The sequence below is a fragment of the Chelonia mydas genome, chromosome 7, assembly GCF_015237465.2.
Source record: "Chelonia mydas isolate rCheMyd1 chromosome 7, rCheMyd1.pri.v2, whole genome shotgun sequence".
Taxonomy (NCBI): domain Eukaryota; kingdom Metazoa; phylum Chordata; order Testudines; family Cheloniidae; genus Chelonia; species Chelonia mydas.
The window spans coordinates 40764883-40792475 of record NC_057853.1 but is presented as its reverse complement, the minus strand read 5'-3'; the positions used below and the strand labels follow the sequence as shown (position 1 = coordinate 40792475).

General features: G+C 41.1%; 1 protein-coding gene across 6 annotated transcripts in view; it reads left to right on the top strand.

Annotated features, from left to right (window-relative positions):
- The window catches only part of IPPK (inositol-pentakisphosphate 2-kinase), a 94505-nt gene that overhangs the window by 9575 nt on the left and 57337 nt on the right, over positions 1-27593 (top strand). Inside the window, exon 1 of one of the 6 annotated variants that reach the window (XM_043551947.1) lies at positions 23148-23151. The exons of the other annotated variants lie outside the window; for them this stretch is intronic. The gene's annotated coding sequence lies outside the window, so the exon portion shown is untranslated. Of the gene's footprint in view, positions 1-23147; positions 23152-27593 lie in introns of those variants that run through there. 6 annotated transcript variants of the gene reach the window in all.

Below are 27593 nucleotides of genomic sequence, written 5' to 3'. Positions count from 1 at the left end.
AGTTGCTGACCCCTGCAGTGGACACGCTCCTGCCTGGTCATTTGGACAGTTGCCTAGGAAGTATTGGATCTCCTAGGCCTGTGGGGTGAAGAGCCTATGAGAGCACAGTCACAAACCAGCTGTAGAAATGTGGACTTTTATGAGGCGATTGGATGTGGGATGCAGCCAAAGGGATATGACAGGGATTAGCAGCAGTGGCGTGTGAAAGCGAGGGAACTTCACCTGGGATACCACAAGGCCAGGGAGTGCAACAGTAGATCTGGTGCTAAGCTGCAGACTGCCACTTCTACAAGGAACTGCATGCCATAGTTGGAGTTTTTAAACTAAGGGCTGGGGGAAAGACGACAGGTGCAGAGGACCACATGGTTCGGACATCTCTTGGGGGGGAGGATCTATTAATAAAGAATCTCTATGTCCTAGTGAGGACGAGAGGATGGATAAAATACAGGCAGGGTCTGATCAGAAATAGTCAAATAAAAAATAGTCCCATTCAGTTACATCGTGTAATGGCAGACAGCTAAAAGGAGACAAGTTTTTAATGTCTAAATAATAAAATGGGTAAACTAGAATGCCTCGTATTAAATGAGGATATTGATATAATAGGCATCACAAAAACTTGGTGGAATGAGGATAATCAATGGGACACAACAATACCAGGATACAAAATATATCGGAAGGACAGAACAGGTCGTGCTGGTCGGGGAGTGGCATTATATGTGAAAGAAAGCATAGAATTAAATGAAGTAAAAATCGTAAATGAATCAAACTGTATCATAGAATCCCCATGGATAAAAATTCCGTGCTCTAATAATCAGAATATAGCAGTAGGGATATATTACCGACCACCTGACCAGGTTGGTGATAGAGACTGTGAAATGCACAGGGATATTAGAGAGGCTATTAAAATAAACTCAATAATAATAATAATAATGGGGTATTTCAGTTATCCCCATATTGACTGGTTACATGTCACCTCAGGATGGGATGCACAGATAAAGTTTCTTGACACCTTAAATGATTGCTTCTTAGAGCAGCTGGTCTTCGAGCCCACCAGAGGAGAGGCGATTCTTGATTTAGTCTTAAGTGGAGCACAGGATCAGATCCAAGAGGTGACTATAGCTGGACTGCTTGGTAATAGTCACCATAATATATTTAAATTTAATATACCCATGGCAGGAAAAACACCACAGAGGCCCAACACTGTAGCATTTAATTTCAGAAAGGGGAACTATACAAAAATGAGGAGGTTAGTTAAACAGAAATTAAAAGGTACAGTGCCCAAAGTGAAATCTCTGCAAGCTGCAGGGAAACTTTTTAAAGATACTAAAGGCTCAACTTAAATTTATAACCCAAATTAAAAAACGTAGTAAGAGAACCAAAAAAGAGCCACCGTAACTAAACAACAAAGTAAAAGAAGCAGTGAGAGGAAAACAGGCATCCTTTAAAAAGCAGAAGTTAAATCTTAGTGAAGAAAATAGAAAGGAGCATAAACACTGACAAATGAAGTGTAAAAATACAATTAGGAAGGCCAAAAAAGAATTTGAGGAACAGTTAGCCAAAGACTCAAAAAGTAATAGCAATTTTCTTTTTAAGTACATGAGAAGCAGGAAGTGTGCTAAACAACCAGTGGGGCCACTGGACAATCGAGGTGCTAAAGGAGCACTCAAGGACGATAAGGCCATTGCAGAGAAACTAAATGGATTCTTTACATCGGTCTTCATGACTGAGGATGTGAGGGAGCTTCCCAAACCTGAGCCATTCTTTTTAGATGACAGATCTGAGAAAATGTCCCAGATTAAGGTATCATTAGAGGAGGTTTTGGAACAAATTGACAAATTAAACAGCAATAAGTCACCAGGACCAGATGGTATTCACCCAAGAGTTCTGAAGGAACTCAAATGTGAAATTGCAGGACTACTAACTGTAACTTGTGAGTTATTTAAATCAGCTTCTGTACGAAATGACTGGAAGATAGCTAATGTGATGCCAATTTTTAAAAAGGGCTAGATTTTTTTTTTTTTTTTTTGTGGAAGGGTCCTATTGAGAACCCCAGGGATTCAAGGAAATTGCAACATGAGTGTGCAAAACTGAGGTTATCAAACTTCAGAAGTGTGTAAACACCTCTGGACACTGTCTTGTTCCTTTTCATTCCTGCTTTGAACTTATGAAAGAATGTATCACTTTCTGTAAGTGATGGAATCATCTCTCTGCTCTGAAGTACTCCTTTTTCTCTTCTCTTTTTTTCTGCATAATGTGATAACTGCCATGAGGGAGTAATTCATAAACTTAAACTCTGCCTTCCTTCTCTCCACACTTGCCTGCTTTCAGTCTACTGGAGTAGCACTGTAAACAGGACTGAATACAATTTAAGCCCCTCCTTAGGTGTTCTCTGAAAAACTGTTTAGAATAGTACCGATTCCTATTGAGAATGAAACACAACTCTTTAGAACTGAGCTGCTGTTGTGTATATTTTTCTGCCTGACAGTTATGCTTTTAATGAATCCAGTTAATTTTCCAGTGCAGTATGTAATTTTTTTTCAGAATAATTTACCTCTGTTTTAGGGGTCTCGGGGATAAAAGCATAAATACAGACTTCTAACGCTATTCAGTACTCATTTATTTCAAATGATGTTGAATACCTTTTTATAATGGGTAAAAATTACTGTTCTCAATGTAGCATTTTGCAATATCCATAAGGTGTTATATTGTACTCCTCAAGCCGAAGATTTGGGTGGCCTATGTAGCTAAAATACAGGATTCCAAAGGTATAGTGGAAATTGATACAATGGAGGGTGGTGTTAAAGTCAAATCTTTAGAACACTCTAGGGTGTGCGCTGATGAAGCTTGAAATGTATAAGATAAAATCCAGTTCTGTTTTCCTCTTCATTCCGCTGCCTGAATTATGTTTTTCTGTACATAGTAATTGTTTGTATGAGCATGTGGCTTTTGGACATAAGAGTATACACCATATTTCTACACTGTAGTGCTGATTAAAATTCCACATTATTTTACCTTAATACAATGGTATCTTAATATATTCTTTTTAATAAAGAAAACTACCGTATATACTCGTTCATAAGCCAAGTATTTTTGGTAAAAAAGTGACTCATCAAAGAGCGGGGGTCGGCTTATAAACAGGTCTACACCAAAATGTGATGATTTAAAACTCTATGGAATCACTGAATTGAATATCTAATACATTGTCGTTTTGTTACCTGGAGCGTCTGCAGGCATGGAGCCCCTCAGCTCCCTGTGGCCGCAGTTCGCCATTCCCAGCCAATGGGAGCTGCGGGAAGTGAGTGTTTCTTGTGACGCCAGCTTTTAAAATATAGCAGGGGTTGGAAAACTTTGGCTCCCGGCCCATCTGCTGCTGGCAGGTCAGGATGTTTTGTTTACTTGGAGCATCTGTAGGCACAGAGTCCCTCAGTCCCAGTGGCCGCAGTTTGCCATTCCCAGCAGTTTGCCATTCACAGCCAATGGGAGCTGAGGGGCTGGAGCCTGGACTCTGAGACCCTCCCCCCTCACAGGGTCCCAGAGCATGGGTTCCAGCCTGAGCCCAAAGGTCTGTATTGCATTTTACAGCCCTGCAGCCTGAGTCAGATGACATGGGCCCGCTGGGGTGCTTAATTGCAGTGTAGACATACCATTAGTGTGATTATCTGTATGTCATATTATGAAATTTCATCCAGTTTTTCATCCAGTATATTTCATCCACTCTTCTGCTGAGCCCAATAACTTGTCTAATGAAAACCTGTTATTCTTGAAAGTGTTAATGACTGTCAACAAGCGAGTCTTTGATCAGTAGACAAGTACTGACCTTGTAAAAGCTGATGGGTGTGCCAAGCATTCTTCTTTTAGGCCAAATGGAAGGAGCATTTAAATGCCCCTTTATGTAGTGATACTGAAACAATAGGAGGCTACCACCAAAGGCAGTGGGCCACATGGTGGAGCGAAGAGCATGTGGGCTGAAGGGACTAGATTGATTTGTAGAGGCTGTGTGTGTGAGAGGCAGAAAGCCATGAGAGAGTCAGCAGAAAGTGAGAGAAACAGATGTCACCCTGGGAGGATGCCAAGAGACAGGGCTGCTTCTGGGCTCAGTACTCGGAATAGCAGATGTGGGTTTCTGAATAAGAACTGCCTGTTTTTGTTTCTGTGTTCAGGGAAACAGGACTTCACATACATTTTTGTAAATAAAAAGGATTGTGTGATTTGCACCACAGAAATACTTTACTCATATTATTTTTCTCCTCCGAATAGAAACAACCCAAGAAGGTTCCAAATATTGTTTAAAAGCCTGGGCCAACAGGGGCAACAGTATAATCCAGAAAGGCATCCAGTCTTGATTTCAAGACCTAAAAGTGATGGAGTATCTACTGCTTCCCTGTTGGCCCAGGAAATTGTGCCTTATTTCTAAGTTGAATTTGTCTGGCTTTATCTTCCAGCCATTGGTTCTCATTATGCCTTTTCCCACTAGAATAAAGAGCCCTCTATCAAGTATTTTCTCCCCATGAAGTTATTTAGACACCATAATTGTCACCTGTCTTTTTTTTGATGAGCTAAACAGATTGAGCTCTGTAACTTTCTCACTGTAAGGCAGTTCTCAATTTTTTTCTGCTGTTTTCTGCTCCTTCTCCAACTTTTCAATTTTCTTTCATAAATGTGGGCAAAAGAACTATGCAATATTCTAGTATCAGTCTCGCCACTACTGTATACAGAGGTAAAATCACCCCCCTACTCCCACTCCCTTCGCTGCTATTTATATCTCCAAGGATCACATTAGCTCTTTTTTTCCATGGCATCACACTGCAAGATCATGTTGAGTTGCTTGTCCACTATGACCCTTAAATCCTTTTCAGAGTCACTACTTTCCAGGATACAGTCCCTTGTTCTATAGCTCTTGCCTGTGTTCTTTGTTCCTAGATGTAGGACCTTGCACTTTCCTGTATTATAAAGCATTTTGTTCATAGGTTTGTAGGTTCCAAGGCCAGACGGGACCATTGTGATCTAGTACTGTGGAACACAGATCATAGAACTTCCCCCAGATAATTCCTACAGCATTCTTTTAGAAAAACATTCATTCATGGTCTGAAAATTGTCAATGATGGAGAATCCACTGCAACCCTTGATAAATTGTTTTTTGGTTAATTACTCTAGTTAAAAGTGTATCCTTTATAGACCAATTGAGATTGAATATCTTCAACTTTGAGCCATTGGATTGTGTTAGCTCTTTCTCTGCTAGATGAAGAGCCCAATATTGAATATCTGTTCCCCGTGTAGGTACTTATAGATTAATCAGGTCACTCTAAATCCCAGGGGTCGGCAACCTTTGAGAAGTGGCGTGCCAAGTCTTCATTAATTTAAGGTTTTGCATGCCAGTAACAAAGTTTACATTTACAGGGGTCCCCGACAGAACCCCAGACTGGCAGCGGGCTGAGCAAGGCCAGCAGCCAGGACCCCTGCTGGCAGCAGTGAGGTGAGCGGGGCCGGCAACTGGTATCCCAGGCTGGCAGCAGGCTGAGTGGGGCCGATGGCCGGGACCCTGGCTGGCAAGGGGCTGGCAGCCAGAACCCCGGGCTGGCAGCCAGAACCCCAGACTGTCAGCGGGCTGAGTGCGGTGGCGGACAGAACACTAGACCGGCAGCGGCTCACCTTCTGCTGGTCTGGCGTTCTGCTGGCTCCTGCCAGCCAGAATCCCAGCTGCCGGTACTGCTCATCCCACTGGTACCGTTCACCCAGGCAGACAGCGGGCTGGGTCCCCGGCTGGCAAGGGTCCGGCAGCTGGAACCCCAGATCGGCAGTGGGCTGAGCGGCTCAGCCCGCTGCCGGTCTGGGGTTCCGTCCGCCGGCTCCTGCCAGCCGGGGTGCCAGCTGCCGGCCCTGCCCAGTTTCCGTTCACCCAGGCAAGCAGCAGGCTGAGTGGGGCCAGCGGCCAGGACCCCAGCTGGCAGCAGCGTGTCAGTAAAAATCGGCTCGCGTGCTGCCGGTTGCCGACCCCTGCTATAACCTCCTTTTTGATAAGCTAAACTGAGCCCCTTGAGTCATCACTGTAAGGCATATTTTCTAATCTTTTAATCATTCTCGTGGCTCTTCTGAGTCCTCTCCAATTCATCACATTCTTCTTGAGTTGTGGACACCAAAACTGGACACAGTATTCCAGCAGTAATCACGCTGATGCCACATACAGAGGTGAAATAACCTCTCTTCTCTTGCTTGAGATTCTCTTGTTTGTGCATCCAAGGATTGCATTAGCTCTTTTGCCTGCAACATCGTGCTGAGAGCTCATCTTCAGCTGATTATCCACCATGACCCTCAAGTCTTTTTTTTTTTCCAGTGTGACTAGGATAAAGGATCCCCATCCTGTTAGTATGGCCTACATTCCTGTTCCTAGATGTGTACATTTACATTTAGCCATATTAAAATGTTTGTTTGAGCCAACCTTACCAAGAGATCTAGGTTGCTCTGAATCAGTGACCTGTCTGCCTCATTATTTACCAGTCCCTCAATTTTTGTGTCTGTCTTCTGGAAACTTTACCAGTGATATTGTATTCTTCTAGGTTTCAGAGTAGCAGCCGTGTTAGTCTGTATTCGCAAAAAGAAAAGGAGTACTTGTGGCACCTTAGAGACTAACAAATTTATTTGAACATAAACTTTCGTGAGCTACAGCTCACTTCATCAGATGCATCTTCTTAAGAACATAAGAACAGCCATATTGGGTCAGACCAAAGGTCCATCTAGCCCAGCATCCTGTCTTCCAACACTGGCCAAAGACAGGTGCCCCGGGGGAATGAAGAGAACAGATAATCAAGTGATCCATCCCCTGTTGCCCATTCTCAGCTTCTGGCAAACAGAGGCTAGGGACACCATCACTGCTAATAGCCATTGATGGACCTATCCTTCATGAATTTATCTAGTTCTCTTTTGAACCCTGTTATAGTCTTGGCCTTCACAACATCCTCTGGCAAGGAGTTCCATAGGTTGACTGTGCATTGTGTGAAAAAATACTTGGACATTGTGTGAAAAAATACATGGGCGTACCATGGATTTATATACAGGAAATATGATATTTTGTGTCTTCTTATCTATCCCTTTGTTAATGATTCCCAACATTCTGTTTGCTTTTTTGACCGCTGCTGCACATTGAGTGGATGTTTTCAGAAAACTATCCACAATGACTCCAAGATCTCCTTTTGAGTGGTAATAGCTAATTTAGATCCCATCATTTTGTATGTATAGTTAGGATTATGTTTTCCAATGTGCATTACTTTGCATTTATCAACACTGAATTTCATCTGCCAATTTGTTGCCCAGTCACCCAGTTTTGTGAGATCCTTTTGTAGCTCTTCGCAGTCTGCCTGGGACTTAACTATCTTTAGTAGTTTTGTATCATCTGCAAATTTTACCACCTCACCGTTTACCCTTTTTTCCAGATAATTTATGAATATGTTAAGTAGGACTGGGCCCAGAACAGACCTCTGGGGGACACCACTCCTTACCTCTCTCCATTCTGAAAACTGACCATTTATTCCTACCCTTTGTTTCCTATCTTTTAACCACTTACCAATCCATGAGAGAACCTTCCCTCTTATCCCATGACTGCTTACTTTGCTTAAGAGCCTTTGGTGAGGGACCTTGTCAAAGGTTTTCTGAAAATCTAAATACACTATCCACTGGATCCCCCTTGTCCACATGCTTGTTGACCCCCTCAAAGAATTGTAGTAGAGGATTACGTCTCATGATTTCCCTTTACAAAAGTCATGTTGACTTCCCCAACAAATTATGTTCATCTGTGTCTGACAATTTTCTTTTTTACTATAGTTTCAACCAGTTTGCCCTGTACTGAAGTCAGGTGTACTGGCCTGTAATTGCTGGGCTCATCTCTGGAGCCTCTTTTTAAAAATTGGCGTCACATTAGCTATCTTCCAGTCATTTTGTACAGAAGCTGATTTAAATGATAGGTTACAAACTACAGTTAATAGTCCTGCAATTTCACATTTTTGTACCTTCAGAACTCTTGGGTGAATACCATCTGATCCTGGTGACTTATTACTGTTCAGTTTATCAATTTGTTCCAAAACCTCCTCTAATGACACCTCAATGTGGGACAGTTCCTTGGATTTGCTACCTAAAAAGAATGGCTCAGGTTTGGGGATCTCCCTCACATCTTCAACCGTGAAGACCAATGCAAAGAATTCATGTAGTTTCTCTGCAATGGCCTTATAGTGCTCCTTTAGCATCTCAATCGGCCAGTGGCCCCCACTAATTGTTTAGCACGCTTCCTGCTTCTCATGTACTTAACATTTTTTTTTTTTTTGCTATTACTTTTTGAGTCTTTGGCTAGCTGTTCTTCAAATTGTTTTTTGGCCTTCCGACTTATATTTTTTCAATTAATTTGCCAGAGTTTACGCTCCTTTCTATTTTCCTCACTTGGATTTACATTCTACTTTTTAAAGGATTCCTTTTTGCCTCTGACTGCTTCTTTTACTTTGTTGTTGAGCCAGGGTGGCTCTTTTTGGTTCTCTTATTATGTTTTTTAATTTGGGGTATACATTTAAGTTGAGCCTCTATTATGGTGTCTTTAAAAAGCTTCCATGCAGCTTGCAGGGATTTTACTTTTGGTACTGTACCTTTTAATTTCTGTTTAACTAACCACCTCATTTTTGTGGTCTTCCCCTTTCTGAAATTAAATGCTACAGTGTTGGGCCACTGCGGCGTTTTCCCTGCCATGGGGATGTTAAATTTAATTGTGGTCTCTATTACCAAGCAGTCCAGCTATATTCACCTCTTGGGTCTGATCCTGTGCTCCACGTAAGACTAAATCAAGAATTGCCTCTCCTCTTGTGGGTTCAAGAACTAGCTGCTCCAAGAAGCAGTCATTTAAGGCATCAAACTTTATCTCTGCATCCCACCTTGAGGTGATATGTACCCAGTCAATATGGGGATAGTTGAAATCCCCCATTATTGCTGAGTTGTTTTATTTTAATAGCCTCTCTAACCTCCCTGAGCATTTCACAGTCACTATCACCATCTTGGTCAGGTGGTCGGTAATATATCCCTACTGCTATATTCTTATTATTCAAGCATGGAATTACTATCCATAGAGATTCTATGGTACAGTTTGGTTCATTTATGATTTTTACTTCATTTGACTCTACGCTTTCTTTTACATATAATGCCACTCCCCCACTAGCATGACCTGTTCTGTCCTTCCGATATATTTTGTATCCTGGTATTATTGTGTCCCATTGATTATCCTCATTCCACCAAGTTTCTGTGACGCCTATTATTTCAATATCCTCATTTAATACGAGGCACTCTAGTTCATCCATCCTGGTATTTAGACTTCTAGCATTGGTATATAAGCACTTTAAAAACTTGTCACTTTTTAGCTGTCTCCCATTGCATGATGTAATTGAATGAGACTTTTTTCATTTGACTGTTTCTCATCATATTCTGCCTGTATTTTTATCATCTTCCATACTTGCCTACTTACTAGGACAGAGAATCTCCACGAGTAGGTCCTCCTTTAAGGACTGTCTCTGTCCGAACAGTGCTCCTCCGCACCTGTTGGCTTTCCCCCAGCCGTTAATTTAAAAACTGCTCTATACCCATTTTAGTTTTAAGTGCCAGCAGTTGGGTTTCATTTTGGTTTGGGTGGAGCCTGTCCTTTCTGTATAGGCTCCTCCTTTCCCAAAAGTTTCCCCAGTTCCTGATAAATCTAAACCCCTCCTCCCTACACCATTGTCTCATCCACACTATTGATTAACATCAACACTGTTACCTTTATCAAACAAATTTATAAAAAAAAGTCAAGTTAGTTTGACAGGAACTATTTTCCATAAACCCATGTTGATTGGGATTAGTTACATTACCCTTCTTTAATACTTGAGTCCTGAATCAGGCACTCCAGTATCTTGTCCAGAATCAATGTCAGACTGACATTGATTAGTTACCCAGATCATCCCATTTATCTTTTGTCAAATATTGGCACATTAGCTTTTTTCCATGTTGTCGAACTTTCTTGGTGTTCTGAGACTTACTGAAAACCAAGGTTAGCGGTCCAGTGGGCTGTTCAGCCAGCTCTTTTAAAACTCTTGAATGCAAGGTATCCGAACCTGCTGATTTTAAAATTAGTAGCTGCTGTTTAACATCCTCTTTAGATACTAGTAGAATGAAAAGAGTATTATCATACAATATGACTACTTCAGCTGGCTTTTCTCAAAAACAGAATAGAAATATTTATTTAACAATTTTGCCTTTTCTGCATTATTATTGATAATACTACCATTTCCATTTTGCAATAGACCAATACTGATTTCTTTTTGGTCCTTGTATACTGAGGAGAAGGTGTGTGTTTTTTTTTTTTTTTTTAAACTCTGCTGGCCGGAGATTTCTACTTGTGTCCCTTTTCTTTCCTTATCAATGTTCTACAATTCTTAGCTTCTAATTTATATTCATTACTATCACATTCCCCTTCCATTTTTTTTTAATAGCTGCCTTCACTTTCCATCTAAACCAGGTTGATTTTTTTAACCAGTACAGCCCCATTCTAACGGGGGAGAGAATGGGTGTCAGTGGTCTGGAGGGAGGGAGATGTGGGACATGTGGTGGAGGGCAGAAGTGAGCAGGGGTTATATGGTGGCCTTGAGATGTGGGAGAATGGGGGTCAACGATATGGGGCAGGAGGACAAGGGAGACCGAGCCCCTGCCATGATGGGAAGGAGGAACAGGGCAGGGACACAGGAGCTCTTACATGAGGGAGGGATTAAGTGGGGTTACAGGGACTCCCTGAAATCAAGGGGGATTGGAGGGTGGCACACGGATTTCTGGGGGGAGATGGAGGGATACAAGGAGCCTCTGGTGTGCGCACTGAACTTGGCCTAAGTAACCCACAGTGTGTGCACTCTCTAGATCTTTGTTTAAAAATATTAAATAGTGTCAGGACTAGCACTGATCCCTGTTGTACACCATTTGAAATGGACATTTGATGATTGTTTCTCCATTGACACGAGTTTTCTTAGATCTAGCAGTTAGCCAGTTCCTGCCGGGTTTCAGTGCCAGATGTCAAGAGTGGATCCTGGCAAACTGGAGTAGTTCATGCTTTCTGCTTGTGCAAATGTCAAACTTCCTTGACGTTGTCAAGAAAACATAGCTTTCCTCACTTTGTTTGATGTGCAGTCTTACTCACTTCACATGGTACAGAATTAACCAGGATGGAAAACAACATTTGGATACCTAACAGTAATGCTATCTGTAGTGGCTTGACTTGAATAGCAACTTTGCTTAACTCTTTAAATAAAACCATTAATCAACAGCTCAGAATAGATGGGTTTCACAGTAACAGCCGTGTTAGTCTGTATTCGTAAAAAGAAAAGGAGTACTTGTGGCACCTTAGAGACTAACCAGTTTATTTGAGCATGAGCTTTCGTGAGCTACAGCTCACTTCATCGGATGCATAGCATATCGTGGAAACTGCAGAAGACATTATATACACACAGAGACCATGAAACAAAACTTCCTCCCACCTCACTCCCCCGCTGGCAACAGCTTATCTAAAGTGATCCTCAAGTAGATCCATTTCCAGCACAAATCCAGGTTTTCTCACCCTTCCCCCCCCCCCCCCCCCCCACACACACAAACTCACTCTCCTGCTGGCAACAGCCCATCCCCCTTTGAAACCCCTCTTTATAATGCGCAGGAGAATGAGTTTGTGTGTGTGGTTTTTGGGAAAAAAAGGGGGGGGGGTGGGGGGGGGTGAGAAAACCTGGATTAGTGCTGGAGGTGACCCACCTTGATTATCATGCGCATTATAAAGAGGGGTTTCAAAGGGGGATGGGCTGTTGCCAGCAGGAGAGTGAGTTTGTATGTGTGTGTGGGGGGGGGCGGGGGGAAGGGTGAGAGAACCTGGATTTGTGCTGGAAATGGCTCTACTTGAGGATCACTTTAGATAAGCTGTTGCCAGCAGGGGAGTGAGGTGGGAGGAAGTTTTGTTTCATGGTCTCTGTGTGTATATAATGTCTTCTGCAGTTTCCACGATATGCTATGCATCCGATGAAGTGAGCTGTAGCTCACGAAAGCTCATGCTCAAATAAACTGGTTAGTCTCTAAGGTGCCACAAGTACTCCTTTTCTTTTTTCAGAATAGATGGAAATTCTGCATGTTACTAATTTGTACCTAAGATTCTATTTATATTTGAAAAATAAAATTCTATGTGGCATAACCATAAAGGTGGTAAGTCTGTCTTTTGTTGCTCTTTCATGCAGTTTGTCATATCTGTAATACGTCAGAAGTATGCTCTATCTGTTAATTGTTGATTGTTTTCCCTCTAATCTCATTTTGAGCAGTCCAGAAAAAAGGTTTAAAACATTTTACAATGAAAGCACAAAATACTATGTATTAAAAGAAGCTCACATTTAGGATGGTCCTTTAGGACACAGGTTTCTAAGAACAAAATTGTTACCCAAAACATGGGTTGAAATGGCTGCAAGAAACAGTAGTAGTAATGCTAAGGAAAGGTTTTCCACCCAGTCTGTGTCATATCTATCTCTCTGTCTATTATATGTAATCTAAACAATAGACTGGAGTTGTATAATTTTATTGTACTGCTGTTAATTCAAATTAAAGCTTGTCTAGCAGAGCTGGGCTTCGTTTTGTTGCTCTTGAATTAAGTAGCTTTTGGTTTATCATAATTGTGTGTTGGGAATCGAAAACAGACAAAGGCAGGTAGAACTCTAATGTATAATTTAACATGTTTTGTTTGAAAACATGATTTTTTTTTTAATTAATAAATAACTGAACCTGTGATATTTGTGGGAGTCTAGCATTTGGGTAAGCAGTTTTATCTTGTTGCTGAGTGAAGATAACACAGGTCTTCTGTCATTACAGCATGCACAGGTGTGTACAAATTGATAATCTACTTGGTATGAATCTTTCCCTCCAGATTATGCCTATTTTATTTTGCAACTGTCAGTTGTAAAATGTCATAGTGCTCTTGCAGAGAAGCACTTTGTTACCCAGCCTTGTAGTTGGGTGGAACTAGCCTCAACAGCAAGGTAAATAAGTCCAGTATTTAAAAAACCGCAAATACTTACAGCTTTTGCAGTAACTTCTATCTTGTTATGCTTGGAAGTATGTTGAGACTTTCATTATAACTTTCCATTTTACAAGCTCATTTGCGAAAAAAATGTTTTTTTTTTCCCACAAAGCTTGCAAATTGTATTTTGTTAATCCTGTGTTTGTTTGAAACGTGTACATTATTCTAGCAGTAGTTAATTAAATGTAAACTATAAAATACAGAGGTTGCACAACGTGGCTGAGGTACTAGGAGAAACTTAATGCAATTTCATTTAATGATTTAAGATCTAAATGCTCAACCTTGCATTAGTCTCATATAAATTGAGCTAATTATAATACTGGTAAAGTAAATGTGTAACTATACTTTGCATTACCTTAAATTGAAAGCTAGAGCCTCAACTTGTTCTAGTGCAAAATGGAGTTCACTTGGTGGTTTTTTAGATTTTGTTGTTTGGACAGGCCAGATTTTTTGTAGTTCAATGAAGAAACTTATTTTGTAACCATAAATGACAAAGGGCTAAAAGCAAAAATAAACAGGAAGGTATACTTAATGAAGACCGTTCTCCATAGCCTTGGACAACTTTGCCAAAAAGCAGGGCTTATCCGCACTGTTTTTTAAACACAGATGTCAACTTTCTCTTGAACTGACACAAACCCATAGTGTAGCCACATCACACTAGAGAAAAAAGTGACTTGGATTAGTGAGGTTTACCCCAGTTTCATGCCAGGGTGAGCCACAATGGTATGGCACATGTATGTTACAGGTTTGCACTGGTGCAGTTACACTGGTGCAAATCTCTCCTGCCTCTCCCTCTCCACCATCAGTGTAGATAAGATTCAAGTTGTTTTTTTATTCATATCATTGAACTTTAAAAGAAACTTTAAAAATATTTAAGGACAAGATTAAATGGCAAGTAGCAAAGAAATAAATAGCCCAAACACTTGCTTTATCTTATTTTCATATTTCATAATCAACCCAAAATACCGGGTAGATGCCAAAGAACCAATGGAGTAGATGTTATGTTATGTGCTAACTCGATAGATTATTTAATGTACTTTTTTTTAAAATTTTACAAATCGAAATCCTAGCTGTAACGATTTCATTTGTATAGAGAAGTAAAATTCTTATCGGTCACAGTCACTCTATTTTTGTGAACTGAAAATATTGTTGTCAGTGGAAAAATGGTAAATTGGTGCATCGTAAATCTTGTTGTTTGAATATGAACATGAGGCTTGTAAACAAACATGGCCTCAGCCTCTCCCTTTAAAGCTTTAAAAGGTACATGACACTTTATCAGTGTGGCTTTGCATCATACCTCAATACAAATGCCTCACCCAACTGAGCCCTTGGTTGCAAGTAAAACACTAGTAGGTGCTCAGATTAAGTAACATGAGGTGCTGTTGAAAGTTGTTAAACAGAGAAATCTATTTACTGTTTTCAGGCCTGCAGAACATTGTACAGAAGCAGTAGCTTCTGCTTGATGGAGCTTTATCAACCTGATGATGTGGTGTGGTTCTTGAACAAACTAACAAAAATGCACTGATTAGGAATGTAATTTAAGCAATAAAAGTAAGTAGTAATATTAGTGATTTAAGGTAACTATTCTAGATTTTAACGTCAGGTTAGTTTTCAGATTACAGAACTTCATGCTACAGTAGGTAGTATTAAGGCTATGTCTACACTAGCACTTCTGTTGGTAAAACTTTTGGTCAGGGTGTGGAAAAAAAACTACCCCCTGATCGACATAATTTTCACTGATAAAAGCACCAGTATGGACAGTTCTGTGTCGGCAAGACATGCTCTCCCGCTGACGTAGCAACTGCTGCTTACTGAGGGTGGTTCAATTATGTCGGTGGGAGAGCTCTCGATAGCATAGAGCCACTATATGGAGACCTTACAGCAGTGCAGTTGCAGCCGTACAGCTGTGCTGCTGTAAGGTCTGTAAGGTAGACATAGCCTAACAAAGCAGTTGTCTGGAGGAGTATAATATTACTTGAGTTTTGCAGGTATTGGCCTGAAACCTAAAATAGTAGAGGGAGAGAAGAATACAGTGTCTGAAAGAGAAATGTTCCCAGCAACTTCATTGATCTGTCTAGGTATTAGAGGATTATAAATAGTAACTGGTTACAACTCAAGTTCAGTGTTAGAACCATATTGGTTGGCGGGCGGGGGGAGGCAGAAGGGAGATAAGGGGAGCTCAAAGTTTTCTTGGCACTTTGGTCCTGTAGAAGATTTATAGAATGGTTACAGGTTGGTAGTGGCAATAGGATCAGAATTTTTACTGTAGATTCCTGTACTTAAATTTATCTTTTTTCTACAGATAATTGTTCCAAGTGATCTTGTATCCAAGAAAACTTCATTTTGGTAGCACCAAATAGGAGACGTAGTAATGGTCTCAGAGCATGTAACTAAGGAAATTGTTATTTCTTAGCAAGTATATTAAATATGTAGGGCAGTGACAATGCAACATTTGAAATTTTAAATAAGAAAAAATTCTTTTGTGAGTATATGATCATGTACAGAGCTTTTAATTTAGCCTATTGTGGTGTGTATTTGCCTCTAGTTTAGTAACACACATTTGAAATTGAAGTGCTTTTGTGTACAATCCAAGGAGTCAGCTAAATTAGATAAAATAACTAATCGAAAGCAAGAGAAATGAGTAATTGAAAGCATTTCACTGTTACCCGCAACTGAAAATTATATAGGCAATCTCAGGAGTCTGATCTTTTCATACAGTTCTCTTCCTGTACTGTCTCAAGATCCCCTCCAGATTAATACTGGCTTTCCTTCTTCAAATTGCACATTTCCAGGTAATGCAATACTACTGGGATGCCTTCTGGAGTTGTCCTGTGAATCTAGCACTTGCACAATTGTATATTTCTAGACCAAAAACTTCATTAAATAGTAATTGAGATAGTAGGATAAATATCCGCAGTGTTATGAATTTGTAAAGCACTCCATGAATGCTTTTTATTAGTCATAACAGTAATTAGTAGGGGCGTTAAAAGGAAATAGTGATAATTCAGGAAGTTCTAAATTGACAGACAATTTAAAGCAAAAGAGAAATTGCTGAAAAGTTTAGAAATGCAGAGTATAAGATTAGAGTCTGAAGTCTTGTCTACCATGGGAAAACTGACCACAGTAGTTCTTCAGGGGCCACTATAGAAGTGGATTAAGCTAAACCAGAAACAGGCAGTCTTAAAGGGAATTATTCTGGGATAATTATTATGCATTAAATTCACGCCCTACCTTATCCTGGGGTAACTTCTCTGTGTAGACAGGTCCTCACTATAACAGTTTTCTGCTCCCTACTGCTTAGTACACCACCTGTGTAAGAATGTCTCTTGTGACACACATGGCAAGTTTCTGACATCTTGAACTCTCTTCATATTCCAAAGATATGCATATTGGTTTTGTTAAAAATATGCTACAGTTATGATACTCATGGATTGGTAACTGGATAAAAGATAAGAAACAAAGGGTAGGAATAAATGGTTAGTTTTCAGAATGGAGAGAGGTAAATAGTGGCGTCCCCCGGGGTCTGTACTGGGCCCAGTCCTATTTAATATATTCATAAATTATCTGGAAAAGGGGTAAACAGTCAGATGGCAAAATTTGCAAATGATACAAACCTACTCAAGATAGATAAGTCCCAGGCAGAATGAGAGAGCTACAAAAGGATCTCTCAAAACTGGGTGACTGGGCAACAAAAAGGCAGATGAAATTCAACGTTGTTAAATGCAAAGTAATGCACATTGGAAAACATAATCCCAACTATACATATAAAATGATGGGGTCTAAATTAGCTGTTACCACTCAAGAAAGAGATCTTGGAGTCATTGTGGATAGTTCTCTGAAAACATCCACTCAATGTGCAGTGGCAGTCAAAAAAGCAAACAGCATGTTGGGAATCATTAAGAAAGGGATAGATAAGAAGACAGAAAAAATCCATTGTACGCCCACATCTTGAATACGGTGTGCAGGTGTGGTCGTCCCATCTCAAAAAAGATATACTGGAATTGGAAAAGATTCAGAAAAGGGCAACAAAAATGATTAGGGGTATGGAGCAGCTTCCGTATGAGGAGAGATTAATAAGACTGGGACTTTTCAGCTTGGTAAAGAGATGACTAAGGGGAGATAGGATTGAGGTCTATATAATCATTACTGGTGTGGAGAAAGTAAAGTATTATTTACTCCTCCTCATAACACAAGAACTAGGGGTCACCAAATGAAATTAATAGGCAGCAGGTTTAAAATGAACAAAAGTAAGTATTTTTTCACACAACGCACAGTCAACCTGTGGAACTCCTTGCCAGAAGATGTGGTGAAGGCCAAGACTATAACAGGGTTCAAAAGAGAACTAGATAAATTCATGAAGGATAGGTCTATCAATGGCTATTAGCAGGATGGTGTCCCTAGCCTCTGATTGCCAGAAGCTGGGAATGGGTGACTGGATGGATCGCTTGATTACTTGTTCTATTCATTCCCTCTGCGGCACCTGGCATTGGCCACTGTCGGAAGACAGGATACTGGGCTAGGTGGGCCTTTGGTCTGACCCAGTATGGCTGTTTTTATGTACTTACGTTGTATGGTGCAGTCCTCATATATTTATCTCCTATTAACAGTAACCTGTTACTGAAGAAAAATGGGATCATCCATACACATTTTTGTTGCTTTTTGATGTGTAAAAAAAAGTGCGAAAAAACATCTTTAGGAATCTGAGATTTTTTTTTTTTTAGCTTGATGTTTACGTAAGAAATTTAAGAGGCAATTTTCAAAGGTGCAAATGACTACTGGGGCTTTTTTTTTTTGGTTTTTTTTTTTTTTACAAAGTTTTCATAGCACGAATTAAGTCCAAGACAAGCCCTTAAGATGCCAAACTCCCATTTGTGCCTATGAAAATCTCCATTCTATGGCTGGTCTATCAAGTCTTGAAGATGCTGTGACTGGTGAACTAGATGAATGACATCAGAAGAGACTGATCACTGGGAGAAGGAAATTATAGTTAAGAGTGCTTAAACTTCAGTTTTTGTTGGCAGTTAAATAGCTAAGGAAAACAAAATTATTAACACTTTTGTGAAAAGAAGACTTTGTTAAAGATTTAACAACTTAGCCCCATCAATTAAGTTTTAAGAGCTAACAGTATTAGGGTGGATTTGATTTAAATCAGATTGATTTAAATCACTAGTCAGGAAGACTTGATTTAATCATGGATTTCTACATAAAAGTGCATTCTTGTTGGTTGTTATAACCTTAATACATATTCGCAACTCAAGAGATAGATGAGACCCACACTGGGTCTCTTTTACGGTCTGCTGCCATTATAGGTTTTCCCTTCTAGTGAGACAATGGTACGATAGATCTCAAATCAATGAAGGCTACACTCAGACCTCAAGACTTCTGGAATATGCTGCTCAAACAGTTTCAATTTTGTTTCTACTGTCTGTCCCTCCCTTCTCACATTTATCTCCAGACTTCTTTTCCTTGTCCAGATCTATTCCGCCCCAAACAATCTTCTTTTCATTGAACTTTTTGAAATTTTGCACTTTTAGAGAGAGGTAGGGGATTGACTCTGTGTACAGAAATTTGCAGAGGGACAACTGGGTTGAAGTCTGTTATTTCTCACCTCTGTATATTTATTTATTTAAAAACATTTTTGCTGTTAGCAAGCGTGTTATCTCTGGAGACACAAATCCACAGTTTGAGAACTGCAAAACTAAGCATCTCTGATGGTATCTTCTAGACTAAGCACTGAGTCCCATTGGGTAAATAGAAAAATTAACCTAATTAATCTATACAGAAGCCCCTGGACCCCCCCACCCCCAAAAGATTAGGTCCCTAAGCCATGAACTATAGGAACTCCTTTACAAAACTTTTCTTAAACATTAATTACATGAATATATTGTCTCATACTATAGAATTAGAATTTTATAATCCCTATCCTATGACGAGATATCTTTGAGCTATAGTGTATCTATCTTTAGACAGGTTTTTTCCTCAAAAAGCATTTTATCAAAAAATCTTTTTTTTTTAATCATTGATTTTTATTCATCCTGAACAGTATACATCCTTTTGAGAATCCCAGCAGGTCCTCCAGCAGAAATAGGTGAGACCAGATTTAACATTAATGGTATCTCAAAGGTAAATAAGCAGAAAAGAAACTCTAGCAACTTGTTTTATTTTAAGTTTATACTACAGTACCCAAGTAGTCAAATTTTATTGAATGCTTTTCTACTATATTTTGTTTTAAAGCGTGCAATAACACTATAACACTTAAGACTATGCTAGTAACTCAGGTGTATTTTATTCAAAATGTGGCTGCTATTTCAATTTCCCAGTGCAGCTAGGAATCAGCGACTTTCTGACAAACTTCAGAGTTCTGCGTTATTTCCAGTTCTCTTGTTGCAGAAACAAATTCAGTGCTTTTTCCTTAATATTAGGAAAATAGTCAGTTGCTTCAGTCCTTTAACACTATGATAACGGGAAAACCAAGAAATCCACAATTTCTGAATTCTGGTTGGCACCTTTGCTTTTGAGTTTTGCAGTAACAGTTATTAACATTAAACCCTTCATTTTAAAAGAAAGTTCAGTTTTAGCTCTGTCACAGATGTGGGTTCCATTTCGTATTTATTCATACAAATGTGATATTTACATTCACAAGTCCTAGAATAGGAACAACCACATTTGATATCCTGAATAAACAAGTTTTTATTCTGTCATACTTAGAATAAACAGAATAAATATTTCTACATCCCTTGCATACAAGTATATGGGCATGTCTTACACTACAAAATTAGGCTGATTTTATAGAAGTCGATCTTTAGTAAGCGATTTTATACAGTCGATTGTGCATGTCCCCACTAAGCGCATTAGGTTGGTGGAGTAAGTCCTCAATACTGTGGCTAGCATCGACTCACGGAGTGGTGCACTGTGGGTAGCGATCTCATAGTCCCTGCTGCCCATTGGAATTCTGGGTAAACTCCCAATGCCTGATGGGGCAAAAACATTATTGCGGGTGGTTTTGGGTATTTGTCGTCAGCCTCCCCTCCCTCCCTCCCTCCTTGAAAGCAACGGCAAACAATCATTTTGCATCTTTTTGTCTTGGGTTATCCATGCAGATGTCCTAGCATGGCAAGCATGGAGCCTGCTCAGCTGAGCACTGCTTTTGTGAGCATTGTAAATACCTTGCGCGTTATCCTGCAGTATGTGCAGAGCCTGGCTAGGAGCTGCCAGCATGAGGAAGATTGTGAGGAGGACATGGACACAGACATTCTTGAAAGCACGGGATGTGGCAATTGGGACATCATGGTGGCATTGGGGAATGCTGATACAGTGGAACACCAATTCTGGGCCCAGCAAACAAGCACAGACTGGTGGGACTGCATAGTGTTGCGTTACCTAGGGAGGTTGTGGAATCTCCTTCCTTAGAAGTTTTTAAAGTCAGGCTTGACAAAGCCCTGGCTGGGATGATTTAGTTGGGGATTGGTCCTGCTTTGAGCAGGGGGTTGGACTAGATGACCTCCTGAGGTCCTTTCCAACCCTGATATTCTATGATTCTATGGATGATTCCCAGTGGCTGCAAAACTTTCGCATGCATAAGGCCACTTTCATGGAACTTTGTGAGTTGCTTTCTCCCGCCCTGAAGCGCAGGAATACCAAGATGAGATCTGCCCTGACGGTTGAGAAGCAAATGGGGATAGCCCTGTGGAAACTTGCAACGCCTGACTGCTAATGGTCAGTCAGGAATCAATTTGGAGTGGGCAAATCTACCGTGGGGGCTGCTGTGATCCAAGTAACCAGGGCAATCAATACTCTTCTGCTAAGAAGGGTAGTGACTCTGGGAAATGTGCAGGTCATAGTGGATGGCTTTGCTGCAGTGGGGTTCCCTAACTGTGGTGGGACGATAGACGGAATGCATATCCTTATCTTGGCACCGGACCACCTTGCCAAACAGTACGTAAACCGCAAGGGGTACTTCTCGATGGTGTTGCAAGCACTGGTGGATCACAAGGGACGTTTCACCGACATCAGCGTGGGATGGTCGGGGAAAGGTGCATGACGCTTGCATCTTTTGGAACTCCGGACTGTCCAGAAAGCTGCAAGAAGGGACTTTCTTCCCAGACCAGAAAATTACTGTTGGGGATGTTGAAATGCTAGTAGTTATCCTTGGGTACCCATCCTACCCCTTGCTCCCATAGCTCATGAAGCTGTACACAGGCAGCCTGGCAGCAGTAAGGAGCAGTTCAGCTATAGGCTGAGCAAGTGCAGAATGGTGGTAGAATGCCCCTTTGGACGTTTAAAGGGGCGCTGGCGCAGTTTGCTGAGTAGGTTTGACCTCAGCGAAAGCAATATTCCCATTGTTATTGCTGTGTGCTCCATAATGTCTGTGAGAGTAAGGGGGAGACATTTATGGTGGGATGGGAGGTTGAGGCAAATCGCCTGGCGGCCAATTTTGAACAGCCAGACACCAGGGCAATTATAAGAGCACACCGAAGTGCGCTGCATATCAGAGAGGCTTTGAAAAACAGTTTCATGACTGACCAGGCTACGGTGTGACAGTTGTGTGTGTTTGTCCTTGATGCAAACCCACCCCCTTTGGCGAATGTACTTCCCTGTAATCCAGTCCCCCTCCCTGCCTTCGATCACAGCTGTCACAGGAAATAAAATCCCTATTGTTCTGAATCCATTCATTCTTTATTTTAAAAAAACTTGAGATCACTGACAATGCTGACTAGTAAAAGGTAGCCTGGGTCTACAAAGGGTTTGATAACAGAGTGGGCTGGGAGAGGAAGGAAGGACAAGGCCACATTGCTTATTGTAGCCACGCTACAGATCAAAGCTGTTTGAATGACAGCCTTCTGTTGCTTGGGCCATCCGCTGGAGTTGAGTGGCAGGGTGCCTGGAGCCTCCCCCGCCCCTTGCATTCTTAGGCGTCTGGGTGAGGAGGATATGGAACTTGGCGAGGAGGGCAGGTGGTTACACAATGGATGCATCAGGGGTCTGTACTCTAGTTGCCTTTCCTGCAGCTCCACCAGATGCCTCATCATGTCCGTTGGCTCCCCCATTAACTTCAGCATCTCCTCCTGCATGTTCAGATCATGCTCACTGTATGCTTTTCTGGCCTCTGCCACCGAATGCCTCCATGCATTCAACTGTGCCCTCTCAGTGCGGGAGGATTGCATGAGCTCTGAAAACATGTCATCTCGAGTGCGTTTTTTTTCCGCCTTCTAATTTGTGATACCTCGGGGATGGAGTTGATGTGGGGAGCATAGAAACATTTGCAGCTTGCGGGGGTGGCGGGGAAGGGAGAGTAGATTTTTAAGAAGATACATGTGTGAGAACAAAAGGGAGACTTTCACAGTGAATCAAGCAATTCACAGCAGACAGCACATGTTTTAGGTACAAGGTCGCATTTTGCCTTTTATATTGAGCGCCTGCCAGTATGGTGACACATCACACACTGCTGGGCAACAGAATTCGGTTTCGAGGCAGCCAGGGTAAGCCAAAGGGTATGTGGGGTTGGCTTCTTCTGCATTCATAACATGTGGGAATGGTTTCAAATTGCAGCGCCCTTCTTTCCCATAGCAACCAATGCTGGATGGGTTTGCCATTTAAAAGGAGGGGCTGCGGTTTTGGGGTGGATGTGCAGCAGCACCACACCACCCCTCCCCCCGGTGTGGCTATTCTCTGGGATGATCCCTTTTAGCCAAGCGCAAACAGCCCAGCGTGACCAGGGTCCAATGTGTTGGGGATCACCAAACAGATGGGATTATTGGTCCCTTACAAAAATTCCCCTATTTCAACCAGGTGACCATGAATGATATCCCTTTCCTGACACTGACACAGAAAGGTAAAGACCGAATGTTGCATGAGTGTGACCAAAACACCAGGACCATTTGCTGCCATGCTTTGTGCTGCAGTGATTCCAGACCACTTGCTACTGGCTTGGTAAAGTGTCCTACTGTGGAGGACGAAATGAGGCAACCCTCCCCAGAAACCTTCTGCAAAGGTTTTCAGAGTACCTCCAGGAGAGCTTCATGGAGATGTCCCTGGAGGATTCCCTCTCCATCCACAGACAGGTTAACAGACTTTTCCAGTAGCTGTACTGGCTGCAAATGCCTCCCAATTGTTCAGGGCAAATCAAACATTAAAAACAATTTTTTAGCCCCTGTAGTGTTGTTACAAATGTGCGCTCACCAGAGGTGCCTTCTCTACCTTCAGGGTCCGTGAACAATACGCCCTGGGAGGGTATTGGCTTCAGGGTGAGGAAAAGGTCCTGGTTGCTTGGGAGAACGGATTCTCCGGTTGCCTGCTGCGCATTCTCCTCCTCCGTGTTGCATGAGGCTGCTACCTTGCGGGTGTCCATGGAGAGTGGTGGGGTACTAGTAGGGTCTCCCCCAGAATGGCATTCAGCTGATCATAAGAAGCGGCATGTCTGGGGCTCTGACCCAGAGCGACCGTTTGCCTCCTTTGTCTTTTGGTAGGCTTGCCTGATCGCCATAATTTTCATGTGGCACTGCTGTGTGTCCCTGGTATAGCCTGTGTCCACCATACCGTTTGTAATTTTGGCATATATATCAGCATTTTTTCTGCTGGATCAGAGTTCTGCCTGACAGATTCTTCTCCCCATACAAAAAGCAATCAGATCCAGTGTCTCTCGTTCGCTCCATGCTGGAGCTCATTTGCGATTCTGGGACTGCATGGTCACCTGTTCTGCTGAGCTCACCATGCTGACCAAACAGGAAATGAAAAGCACTGGGAACTTTTGAATTTCATGTGTATCTGGCTAGTGCATTGGAGTTGAAAGTGCTGTCCAGAGTGGTCACACTGGAACACTCTGGGATAGCTCCTGGAGGCCGATACCATTGAATTGCACAGCGCTACATCTACACTATCCCAAATTTTGATCCAGCACTACTCCGCTTGTCAGGGAGGAGTACAGCAGTCAATTTTAAGAGCCCTTTAGGTCAGCAGAATGGGGTTGGTTGTGTAGACGCATTCATTTTAAAATTGACTTAACACGGCTAAATTTGACCTATCCTTGAAGTATAGACCAGGCCTATGTATTCAGTGTCAAACCCTTATATTTGATCAAGCTTCCTGTATGCTGCCAAAGTATTCAGAGTCTAGAATGTTTGACAATTGGAAACCTTTCCATTAAAATGATTCGATGCTTTATCAGAATTATGTAAGCATTATGTGGAGATCAGCAGGGATCACTTGTTTCTGCTCTTGTTGATTACTTTAGTCTAGCTGTACAGAATCTCTCCTAAAACTGGTCAGCTCCAACACAGGGAGGGTTGGCATCTGGTTACTTAAAGTTTGGCGGGGTGTGCATTTGTGTAGAAATACCAGGATAGTTGGGGTTTTTATCTTTAATAAGAGGGCTAATTTTATTATGGGATTGTTTTAGTTATATGGTGTTGTCTGCCAGTGCAATCTCTCTGCACATCCGAGAGTAAGGCCTTGTCTACACTCGACAATTAAGTTGACCTATGTTAAGTCGATGTACAGCCACTGCAGTATTACTGTGTTTTTTCATGTACACAGTACCCTCCTACTGCTGGTGACATGCATCCTCACCAGGAGTGCTTGCACCAACTTAAGTGGGGCAGTGTAGGGGCTGACAGCTTGAGCTGTCATCCCTGTGTGGAGCTCATAGCTATGAACATTGCTGCCAGGTGCTGACAGCCCGGGCTATGGGCTCCATGTGGAGCTCCTCTGACAGGTGATGTAAGTAACGCAGTGTCTGCGCAGTGTCTACCCTAACCACATCTACCTAAGTGCTATGCCCCTCTTGGAGGTGGAGTTATTAGGTCGGTATAGTGGGGGACTTACATCGGTGAGAGCGTAGTGGAGACACTAAAATTAGGTCAATGTAAGCTGCCTTACATCAACCTAACTGTAGTGTAGACCTGGCCTAAATAAACAAAACAATCCTTTAAAACCACTTTAGTCTGTCTTGTCTTGTGTTTCTCCTCTGTGTCAGCCCCTAACTCACTTTCACTGCATAGATTCTTTTGTTACGTCTTACTTGGTACACTATTAGTCTTTCCTGAGAAGTCTTTTCCTTTCAACATTCTCTCTGGATAGTGCAAGCGAAAGGCAAAGCTATTCTTCAGTCCACCTACTTCACTCTCATTAGGTGAGTAATCTCTGAATGTAAGAGCACCCAGTATGCAGACACAAATAATTTCAGACTGGCTGAAAGAGCAGGTATTTTTTATTTCTATTATATTACAGCACAGAAGGCCTAATTAGGTTTGAGGCCCTATTGTGCTACATACTGCACATACACGTAAGGCAAAATTGAGCGCACACACTTTCTTAGCTTGCTAGCGATTCCAGGCATGAATGGGACTCCTTACCTATATTTATCCTTTTTATGTCTTTTTTTTTTAATGACAAGACAACAGAATATTATTGTTTATTTACCTAGTTACTTGTTGTTCCTGGCTATCACCCTACCCGTGGTCCAGTTATCACTTATCTCCCCTAATATCCCTGACCTTAACACCCAAAACTGAAAGTTATACCAACATAGCACCTATTACGGACACACACCTTGGTCCATATATTGCCTTTGACCTGTGTAGCTTATTTCCATTTCTATATGGGAATAGCTATGCTTATATAAACCACCTTTTATACCACTATTGCATCCACACTGGTGAAGTTGAGTCACATTAAATGTTCCTGTGTAGTTATAATTAATGTGGTACAACTTCTCTGTGTGGAGAAGCCCAAAATTATTTTGCTACCTCCTGCTGCTTGAAGGGGAGACCTGAGACTTTTTAATATATAGCACGCTGCATTTACCTTTCTCATTGCATTTATTTTATTCTGGTCCACTTTATTTCCTGGCCCACGTTTTTCTCTGTCTGACCTGGACATTTTAGTAAACTGAGTCCTTGGTCCTTTCATGAAAGGTCACTTTTTCTTATGTGCATGCATGGAAGGGTGTTACCTTTTAAGTACCATTTCCTTTGTAAGATGAATGCAGAGAAGAGGTTTTAGAAAAGGTTAGTCTTGTTGGTTTTGTGCTTGAAATCCTGAATAATAATCACTCCCACTTAGTTTAAGACTAGTTCTGTTGTATCCAGGTAAGTACACTGTCTCGGAGATTTCATTTTCAATATCCTCCTGGTTGAACATTCAAATCAGTTACAAGAATGGGTGCCACATAAGAGATTTCATCCAATAGGTGACATTGTTCATACACCTTATCAGCACAAGTTTTCCTTTGTGCTCTACATCTAATCCTTCGAAAACCAGCACATTTTTCCTTCGCTGTAACATTTTTTTCATCTGTGTACTACCCCTTGGAAGTTGCCTTCTTTAATGAAATATATTAAGTAAATAACAGGAGGGAACAAATTTGATCAAATAATTAGAATATCAATGCCATGTTAAGATGGGCATTAGGATGAAAGTAACTTAATAGTAGATGGATACTTACCAAAGTCTAAACCTTCCCTTCTTTGGTAATCTGTCTCGTTGCTGAGACTGCATAGAAGGAACTTAAGAAAACTTGTAGCTATTTATCATGAGATAATGATTTATCAAAACTAAATTGGAAATCAATTTTAAGGGTTTGGTTTGTTTTTTTTTAAAGTGTGCCACTTTACCAGAACTGCATTTCTGTTATTTGTAAGAATGGAAGTTGCAAAACCTGGGTTTTAAACAGTTGAGTAGATGTTGCAATGTAAATACAGTGACCTCAGATTGTCATCTCTCAAAGCTCAGTTACATTAAAGGGATGTTGCACTGTGTTTCTTCAAACTTGCTAAGAGGAATTTTTTTTATGTCACTTATCTAAATGTTTAAAAACATGGAGGAAAAGACATATTTCAGTTGACAACTGTACATGGAAAGCACTCTTGTAATACTTTAAAGTAAGCAGTATGCAAGTTCCAACCCAACATTTACATTACCAAGAAAAGTAACAGAACTATAGAAATGAACAAATGCCATTCAGCAATTTTTGTCAGTACAGTAGTCAAATGCAAGTTAATTTGTTTTAATACTAGATTTATCTACAACATTTTTTTTCAAGAGTGTAATTTTCAATTCAAAGCATTGGAACCCTTTTAGGATCAGTTAAATTGGAATTCAGAAGGGCTGTTTTTGGTTTAACTATAACGTTGGTAACCAGACCTCACTTGTTAGTGTTTTGGCGTTGCCATCCCCATCTGTCTTGCCTTCCTCATGGTGCTCTTCCTTTTCACACTACTTATTAAAAATAATTATTGCTCTTTGCCATTCAGCAATATGCAGTTAAAGCTGTCAATGCTCAGAATCGGTTCTGTCTTGCCATGGGGTCACCTTTGAATTGGGCACATACAAGCACAATAAACAAAATTATTTGCAACATAGCCAGAGAATTTCTTCACATACTCGCAGTTAACATAACAGAAAGATGCAAAATCAAGTGTCTTCCCCAGTTTGCATTAAGGGTATCTTTTCTGCTTTCAACACACTTTAATCAGTAGGAGCAAATGACACATGTAGTTCCTTTTTT